The sequence below is a fragment of the Cupressus sempervirens genome, chromosome 5, assembly GCF_028749045.1.
Source record: "Cupressus sempervirens isolate cs-2001-9-10 chromosome 5, ASM2874904v1, whole genome shotgun sequence".
NCBI lineage: Eukaryota > Viridiplantae > Streptophyta > Pinopsida > Cupressales > Cupressaceae > Cupressus > Cupressus sempervirens.
This window is the reverse complement of record NC_143122.1, coordinates 90,981,029-90,991,777: the sequence shown is the minus strand read 5'-3', so window position 1 is coordinate 90,991,777 and position 10,749 is coordinate 90,981,029.

Below are 10,749 nucleotides of genomic sequence, written 5' to 3'. Positions count from 1 at the left end.
CCATTAGCTCTAGATGGGTGGGTGAACCCTAGTCACACCCTTATTCTGGCCACGAAGACCATCCATCATTTGCGGCCACCCCATACCAAGGGGTCTCCAAGGTGCTCTAAGTACATTTGGAGGTCGATCTTTTGAGGGTCATAACTTAGAGCTCGTGAGGGCTATCGATGAACTGTTAAATGCTATAAGACGATGATCCTGAGGCCTAAAATAACCTATCTCATTTTTGACAGATCACATTCTGTTTGGATTCAACACAGCGATCTTGCTCGATGCCAAAACTCGCAGTGTGCCTCAGTTCATAGGTGCACCACAACGTAACTTTGAAACTGTTGATCTTGGCATCAAATCGTCAGTGCCATTAGCTCCGAATGGGCGGGTGAACCCTAGTCACACCCTTGTTCTGGCCACGAAGACCATCCATTATTTGCGGCCATCCCATACCGAGGAGTCTCCAAGGTGCTCTAAGTGCATTTGGAGGTCGATCTTTCGAGGGTCATAACTCAGAGCACGTGAGGGCTATTGATGAACTGTCAAATGCTACATGACGGTGATGCTAAGGCCTAAAATAACCTATCTCATTTTCAAGAGATCACATTCTGTTTGGATTCAGCACAGCGATCTCGCTCGATGCCAAAACTCGTAGTGTGCCTCAGTTCATAGGTGCACCACAGCGTAACTTTGAAACCGCTGATCTTGGCATCGAATCGTCAGTTCCATTAGCTCCATATGGACGGGTGAACCCTAGTCACACCCTTGTTTTGGCCACGAAGACTATCCATCATTTGCACCCACCTCGTACCGAGGAGTCTTCAAGGTGCTCTAAGTGCATTTTGAGGTCGATCTTTCGAGGGTTATAACTCAAAGCTCGTGAGGGCTATCGATGAATTGTCAAATGCTACAGGACGATGATTCTAAGGCCTAAAATAAACTATCTCATTTTTGAGAGATCACATTCTGTTTGGATTCAGCACAGCGATCTCGCTCGATGCCAAAACTCGCAGTGTGCCTCAGTTCATAGGTGCACCACAGCGTAACTTTGAAATCGCTGATCTTGGCATCGAATCATTAGTGCCATTAGCTTCGGATGGGTGGGTGAACCCTAGTCACACCCTTGTTTTGGCCACGAAGACCATCCATCATTTTTGGCCACCCCGTACCGAGGAGTCTCCGAGGTGCTCTAAGTGCATTTTGTGGTCAATCTTTCGAGGGTCATAAATCAGAGCTCGTGAGGACTGTCGATGAACTTTCAAATGCTACAAGATGGTGATTCTAAGGCCTAAAATAACCTATCTCATTTTTGAGAGATCACATTCCATTTGAATTCAGAACAACGATCTTGCTCGATGCCAAAACTCGCAGTGTGCCTCAGTTCATAGGTGCACCACAGCGTAACTTTGAAACCATTGATCTTGGCATCGAATCGTCAGTGCCATTAGCTCCAAATGGGCGGGTGAACCCTAGTCACACCCTTTTTTTGGCCATGAAAACCATCCATCATTTGCGGCCACCCCGTACCGAGGAGTCTCCAAGGTGCTCTAAGTGCATTTTGAGGTCAATCTTTCGAGGGTCATAACCTAGAGCTCGTGAGGGCTATCGATGAACTATCAAATGCTACAGGACAGTGATTCTAAGGCCTAAAATAACCTATCTCATTTTTGAGGGATCACATTTCGTTTGGAATCAACACAGCGATCTCGCTGGATGCCAAAACTCACAGTGTGCCTCAGTTCATAGGTGCACCACAGCGTAACTTTGAAACCGCTGATCTTGGCATCGAATCGGCAGTGCCATTAGCTCCAGATGGGTGAGTGAACCCTAGTCACACCCTTGTTCTGGCCACGAAGACCATCCATCATTTGCGGCCACCCCGTACCAAGGAGTCTTCAAGGTGCTCTAAGTGCATTTTGAGGTCGATCCTTCGAGGGTCATAACTCAGAGCTCATGAGGGCTATCGATGAACCGTTAGAGGATAAAAGTTTGTAAGGATGGAGTGGCTTAGTGTTTTTGCTAAAATAAGTTAGTGGGAAGGCTTTATTAGAGGGTCTTGGCCAAACTAGTGGGGTGTTTGCCCACTCTCTAATTTTAGAGACACGTAGGTTTTCGAGGGAGATTAGGGGAGCTCTACTACAACTATCCTTACCCTAGCTTGGACCAAGGTTGGTATCTCAAACTTGCTTCTTTTTCATTTCTTTCTTTTAGCATGGTTAAGCAAATATGCAAGTGTGGAGTTTATCAATGGAGTATGCATTGCATTGCATTGTGGAGTAGCATTCATGTGAGTGCTTGAATGGTGTTCATTCCATGTAGATTAGTGTGACACCATTGTGCATCTTGTTGTATTGTGTGGAGTATTGTGAGTATGAGGTTTGGATTTCGTCTATTTCCTTGTTGTATTATGGGTGTTGATATTGTGTTGTGAAAATGTGATGTGCTCTTGAAAATTTCTTGTTTTATTTCTACTTGGTTTTGTTTTCTTGTTTTGTGCTTGAGTATTTTTATGGGCATGGGACTTACACTCACCCTTGTGGGAAGGGAAGAGAAGTCCAGGGTGAAGGGCTTAAGTTGGGTTCGAAAAATGTATTGAGAACCTTGGAGTATGGGCTCCATTGTATGCCATAACATTTCATATCTTGCTGGGGGTGATAAGGAAAGTATGGTGTAGAAAGGAAGTTTGAAGAGTTACAGCTGATGGTAGTGGGTTTGGAGGAGGAAATGTGGAGGCCCCGAGAGGGCATTAAATGGTTCATTTATGATAGCCCCGAGAGGGCATGAAATTTGGTGAATTATGATAGCCCCGAGAGGGCATGAAAATTGTTTATTGCAAATATGGTTTGGTATGGCAAGTCTCCATTTTAGAACACACCTTCACCCTATGTTTATGGTTCCATCTGTGAAGCCATTGTGAAATAGTCTTGGGGGGAAATTGTTCAAGTTTGAAATGTAATGTTTATGCATTGAAAGATTGTATGTGTATCCCAGTTTGAGCCTTGTTCCCTAGCGCGGGGGTGGTCTCTTTGAGGCCTATGGTTGGGTGGAAAACACCCATGGTCCTTGTTATTTTGTTGCATTGCATATGCAGATTTGTGTCCAAGGGAGCAATGGAAATGGCTTGGAATGATCATCTTGCAGATTGATGTTGGATGAGAAAACTTGACATTGTGCCCTCATTTGTGAAGGAGGATTCACCAGCTTGTTCATGTTCTCAACGATCATGTTGGACAATGTTCATGCTACTCATTGTCCATATCTTTCAATGTCCATGTTTCTTATGATTTTGAAAAGTCCCTTATGTTGCCCCATTGTGATGGAAGGAGATTGTATCATTGTTACCTAATGTATGTGTAGAAGAAATAATTGATAAGGTTGTATATGCATGTTTCATTTGGAGTTTATATTGTTATGAAAGCATTGGTACAAGTCACAGATTTGTTTTGATATTATTGTTATCATTTGAAAATGTGAAAGAAAGTTTTCTCCTTGTGGTATTGTAAATGACTAGTTGATAATAACAATCCATAGATGTTATGTGATACCATTGATTGTATAAATTTAAAACTTAGTAGATTGCTTACAATCTTGTTGTGCACTCAATAATTTGGAAGGAAATTTTTATGTTCATATCACATGCATGGATAACATTGATTTTAATTACCAAGCTTAATGCAATTCTAAGCAAGAAAATCATCAAATTAATTTTATGATATAACAAAATGAAGTTTGTTGTAAGAGAAGACATAATAAAATCTATGAGATACATTGCTATAGGCATGCATTTTCCTCTCTAGAAAATGTATGGTAAAGGCAAATAAATCCCTTCCTTAATACAGAGCAGTAAAATATTTAAGAATATTCCCAGATTCTAGACTGTTATCCAATAAAAATAATAATAATAGCATATAGAGACTAATGAGTGTCCTAGACTAATATATTTTCTAAGTGACAGAATGGTACACATTACAATCTTGTGACCTCTAGGTCACATCCAACACTCAAATAATAAATTAGTAATTAAATAAATAAAGGCATATTAGTGTGCATGTTAGAGAATATTGTAAGGAAACTTGGCAATAAAGAATATAACCGTTTCCACATAACCCATAATAGATCTAAAATAAACACAGAATTAAAATCCACATGCAAGAGAATAGACAAAATACCCACAAAATGTGACACAAGATATACCCTGGGAAACCCTCATTGAGGGAAAAACCCAGCCTCCAAAAGCATCCATCACCATGTATTATTCAGCAAAAAAAACCATTGCCATACAACCATGGAAGCTTTCATGGCCATAGCCACAACCGAGCAAACTATGTGAACAAGCATGAATCCACACATCCCATGCCATGCTTTCAACCTTCACAAATGCTCCCTTGGCTAACCTGTCAAGCCTTGTCCCGCTCAACTCTTGCCTTTTGTCTTCTCCTTGTCACTCTCTCTCTTTGTCTCTCTCTCTACAACAACTACCCTTGTGGCTGCTTATATAGTAGCAAGTCCCACAAAACCATCAAGTGGTATTACATAAACCATGTGCTAAAACCATGTGCTACCTAACCCACTGACCCCACATTTAATATTGAGCATTTAATTCTTTTCCCCAATATTAAATAATTACATAAAATATTATCACAATGTTACAATACAACTCATCAAGAATATTCCATGGGAATCTTTACATGTTGCACATCCATCTAGGCACAACATTACATAATAAAATAAAATAATAAAATAACAATATTATGCAATGTGTGCAACACCCATTATCTCAACAAATATGAAAAATTTAAATATTTAACTCAAAAATAAAATAAAAGCCAAGATTGATTGGATGTACATATAATAGGGTTTTAATATGAAGTAAGTTGTCAAGATGATGGGATTGGAGAATCAAGGATAAGGATGGATGGTGGATTAAAATAATAACTCAAATCTAGTTTTATCTAGTCAATAAAGTACATTGATATATTGATACGTATATGTCAAAACGACAAGGTATGTTATATACAAACCTTATTTATATGCTTGCACCTAATCCTTGCATAAACAATTCATCTAACGAATTTAAATTGACACACTAAATACGATAATGTAGTAGGATGTGTTTAAATACAGATCGTGAACTATTATTGAGTTAAGTACTTTGAATTGGCCCTTAGACTTACTAAGAGTTCCTCATTTTATGTGCTTACTAATTCGTACTATGAAACTACTTTGAATCTTAACATGCTTTGATAATAATAATATTGATAGTGAGAAAGTGAGCTTATGGTGAATAGTTAGATGTAATTTAATGTAAAAAGTAAATGTAATAGTATAGTAATTATAGTAATTAAAATAGTAAATGTAAAAGCATGGCAATGTAGCTAGATTAGTTAGTAGTTGATGAGCTAGATAGTTAGTAATTGTCTTTTGTTAGAGTGAGTTTAATTTATGTATTGAAATAGTAATTTTTGTGTTTAGAAAACTGTAGTGAGTGCTAGTTTGGTGAGGAAGCAATGTTGATAGATAATGAGGATATAGTAATATAGTAATTTTCACATTAATATATATTGTAATGATTAATGAATGTGTGTACATTGGTAATGAGGATAATAAGTAATTCTGATCCCCTTCCCTTACATGCTAGAATCACGACCTAGTCCATATGATACAACCGACAGACCCTAATAGAATATTAGTATCAGAGGCTTGTTAGGATATGAATTACCTCACTAATTTATGAGTGTTGTATCTTGAACTTGCTCGTTTGACTCATGACGCTAACTTGAACTAGACTGTCATCCAATCTATTTGAAAACCACCTGTGACTAAAATGTTAACACCTTCACACTATTCACATGAGTCTTGAACTCCTATTCAATGATAACCTTGTTTTACAATATGTAATTTCTTCTGTGACTTCATAAGCTACAAAAAAAATAAAAAATTGTTGTGTTTTTACTAGTAAAATTTAGGGCATGACACATGATCCATGATAAATTGAACAATACTAGATACTAAATTAATATGTATATCATTGTGCACATAATTGACAAAAATATATATCAAAATACATGTATCCATAGACAAAGTACTCGAATATATATATATATATATATATATATACAAAATGTGGCTGATCTTGCCATCAGAATGTGTATAATATCAATGTTTCTGTATATAATGTGGCATATGCCATCTCAAAATGTCTCATGATGCATCCTACGAAAACTATACTATCCTAGGGTGCTGGTGGATTATCAAAATGCAGCGTCTTCACTGCACTAGGTGGATCGGATGCCTCCTACATAAACAAAAAAGGAAAACCCAAAGTTAGACTACTAAATTTATATGATTCTACGTATCTAACATTGAATTACTCAAATGCATAATGATCTTTTCCGTATTGGAGATTAATACTATCAAAATTTCATAATAAATACCTCTCTCATCGACCTCCTGCGTCGGTCAGGAGTCCTCTCATATGCCCTCGAAAATGCTGGTACCTCTATGATTGTGGGCTGTATATGTTCAAATACCTTTGTCAGATGAATCTATAATTTAAACTATAACATTATAATTCATAGCATGCTAAATTTATAACATATTTAATCATGAATTCAAACTACAACTTACTATTGTAGGCTCCTCCTCAGGAGTGAGTGGCCGCGTCATCAAATCTACATAACTATCCCATCGAACCTCATCTGCACTAGGAGTCTCCTATGAGATACAAAATAGTAGTTGTTAATATCACGAAAATTAGTTTTGAATTTATTTATGAAGATAAGTGATGCAGGAGCATCCCATGCTCATCAGGGGAACATTGAAGATCCAAGGCATTACAGAGGTCATGGAACATCTCTTGAAGTCAATTGAGAAATCCTTGCACCAATTATGGCTCATGGAAGCATACAAAGTTATAATGTTGGACTCATATGTGGAAGAAAGTTGTAATTGGGCATGAAATAGGATTTTAGGATTTCATATGGTAGATGAGTCATTTGATAGGTTCATGTAGGTTGTCATGATCATATCTTGTCATTAGACAAGTCAAAACGTTCTAGAATTGAGTTTTGGGGTTTGAACAAGCAGGCCTTGGTTTTTAAGCCATTTTAAGGAGGGTTTTGAAGTTTGGGTGTTTAGGAGTGTGACCAAGACCTATAATCTTGAAAATCCTTAGTGTGCTGGTCCCTTTGTTGAAGCCTTGGTGTTTCTAATTCCTCCTTGTGTGTACCAGAGTTGAAAGGTACATAAGTGGTGTCCAGAGATTTCTTGGTGAGGAAAGAAAGAGAATCAATGAGTTTGCCCTTGGGGAGGAAGAAAACTTGTTGTGAAAATGCCTCCTAAAAATCAAATGGCTAGAAAACTTGAAGGATTGAGAGAAGAGTTGGCAAAATAGAAAAGAGAGAGGAGAGAACTTGAAGCATCTAGAGTGAGGGAAGAAAGACAGATGAGAAGAGAGAGGCTGAAGCTTATTGCAAGGATAGAATCCTTAGAAAAGGAAAGGCAAGAACCTAGAGGAGAAGAGGTTAGAGGAAGAAATTATGGAGAGAACCATGAAGAAGAAGAGGTTGGTAATGCAAGGCAAGAGCATGAGACAACAGATGATCCTAAAGAAAGGGGATTTATGAGAATCATTAAGGCAGTACAAGGTAATGGTGGGAAGAACCATATTGATTTTCCAATATACCAGGGTAAAATGGATAGTGAAGAAGTGCTAGGGTGGATAGAGGCCCTTGAGAACTACTTTGATCTTGAAGACATAGAGGCAGATAAGAAGGTAAAAGTAGCAACAACAAGACTAAGAGGAACATCACTCACTTGGTGGACTAGTGTTCAGAATGAGAGAGAGGAAAGGTGGTGCAGGGTACCTAACCTATGTGGCAAGGGGGAACAAGTATCTCTATTGCCGGACACCTTGCTACTCCATGAAAGCGAGGATTCAAGTAGATTAGGAAGTTGGAATAAAGGTTTGGTCCATATTTTACAAGTTGGTCTATGTTTTGTAATAAAGGCACATGTAAGGCCCACAAGCATTTTGGTGTGGCTATAAACCAAGTGACTCCATGGGACCAAAAGGCCTTAGAATAGGGCATTTAGAGTCTAAACAGTATTAGCAAAAAGTGGTTGTTTGTTTGTTTTATGGTTGGGAACGCCTATATGGTTGTTCCAACAGTCATGTAGACCTTTATATATGTCATATGTGATCTCAGTTGAAAGGGGGAGATCAGAGTGTACGGTGGTTTGGAGAAAAAATAATAAAAACTTCAATTTTCTGGAAATTTACTTAGTTGCATTTAATAAATCCATATGACCAATTTTGAGTCAATGGAATAGTTTAGAAAGTTAGGGAATGCATAAAAACTATAGTTTGAAATTTGAATTTCAAATTCAAACGGTCATATTAGTTTTGGAGGGAAAGTAGTAATTTGGTATTTGTTTGATTAAATAAACCTTTGTAACCAACTTGGTCAGTTGGACAGGTGCATATAAGCCTATTTAAGTTGTAATGAACATATGCAAGACATGAATCATTATTGGTACGGAAAAAATCACAGAAATTGTATGGAACAACAATCATACTTTCCTCTGCATCAATTAAAAAAATAAAAAATAAATGATACTTATACATAAAATGGGGCTCTCTGTGCGAATGAAAATCCCTGATGATCTAGGACACCGAATCTGTACAGGCTCATCGCCAGTAGCCACACCCTATATACAATAAATAATGTAATTAAATGAGATTACCACAAACATTTTACAAGAATGCATCAATATTTAATCAATTAGAAAACATCTAATTACCTTTCCTTTGTCAATGCATGCTGGCTCACCCCCCGCACTTTATCCCCCTGGGGCAAGTGGTATCTGCAAGATAAAAGAAAGATTAGCAACCATATATGCTACAATATCAAATAGAAAAAAGAAATGCGAACACAACATAATGTACCGTAGATGTCTCAAGGCCAAATGAAATGACCGAGAGTGTAGCATCATCTATCTGTCTGAGCTCCTCCTCGGTCATCAACTAAACATGAATGAATATCACATACATGTAAAAGTCAGTATGGCTTAAAAATTAAAATTACTCTATTATAAAAATTAACTTTAAATCACATATGTCATAACAAAAAAATGTATACACTTACCGACATCGAAGGAGTCCATGCCTTTGCATTCCCCTCCTCTCTCGCATCAGGGTCTGTAGCCTTTGCACGTGCGTCTGGTGTATCCTCGTCTAATACAAAATGATACTCAGGAAGATCACCTATGGGACCCAGGAAAATATTCTTGCATGTAATGCAAGTGTGAGGCACACAAACGTGTGATGAGCTAGCCGATGATGAACTGGCACCAACATCATCAACACGAGGAGGCAGGACTAACCTAGCCTAAGATATCATTAGGCTACTCAGCCTATGAATGGCTCTGATGGTCTGAGAGCTAGCCTCTGCCATAATATCTGGATGCTGCACTCGAGGAGGGGGGGAGATATCAGGGGGGGGACAAAAGTGCCAAGTTTCTTCTACTAGGAAGAGGGTCTATCCTAAGGAGCTCCTAGTCCTAAGCCCATGTTGGGCTTCATGCTCCAATAGTTCACTTTAAGTTTCAACACAAATTTTGCATATAATTTTCCAAGTAAATAAAATGGTATGTCTAAATTGCCATGTTGAGGGATATCAAAGACCATCCACCAACGGTCCCAAAAATTTGCATGTATGACATCATTTGTGCACCATTTAATCGATAGTTTGGTTTTTTTGGGTCAACTGGTATACCCGTTTTTGGGTTAGCAAAAAGGCTTGCCAAATCGTCTTTGGTTATGTTGAGGGCCGCAACCTCATCATAATCCAAACCATCATCAAACATCTGGTGCATTTCATCACGCCAACGAAGAGCGACATTTTGTTGGTTTGTAAGGGTTTCAATGTTATCCACTATGGTGTTTAACATGGATAACATAGAAGCCAGTGCAGGTACATTATTGTATGTTCTATGCAAACCTCTCAACTCAGTGAGATTTTCATTTATCAAATCCTCGATTCGAGGAGGGTTTTGAGGAGGTAGAGGATCATTTGGTGGACGGTTTTGTGGGGATACTGGATCGTTTGGTGGTGGATTGCGAGGAATATTATTTCCTGCCTTAGTGTCATCATTTTGATCAGCCATTCCTATTGAATTGCAAAACGTAATATATATTAAAAAAAATCTAAATTTTAACCATTTTTGTCAAAAAAATCCTAGATTCAACTAAAACAAACAAAATCATGTTAAAATCTATTAAATTTTGGTTAAAAATGAGTCAGGGGGGGAAAAAACATACCTGATATCTGATATCCGATTTGGTATCTGATATCCGATCCGCGATGGCAATACTGGCCCAAATTCGCGTAAAATAAGGGTCGCGGGTCCATGATTTTGTTTAATCCAATGTGCAGGTATCGGATATCCGATATGACATTACAATATATATAATATAACATATAATATATAATATATATTACATTTTATATATTTTTATATTATATTTTATATTCATTATATTAATTTACTATATATTATAATATAAAATATTATTATATTATATTATATTATTATAATTTATAATATATTATACTTTTTTATTATATATTATATTATTATAATATAATATGTTATTATAATATTATTATTATAGTATAATAATAATTATAATATTATTATTATTTTATATCAATAATAATAATATTAAATAATATATCATACTATTATATATGATTT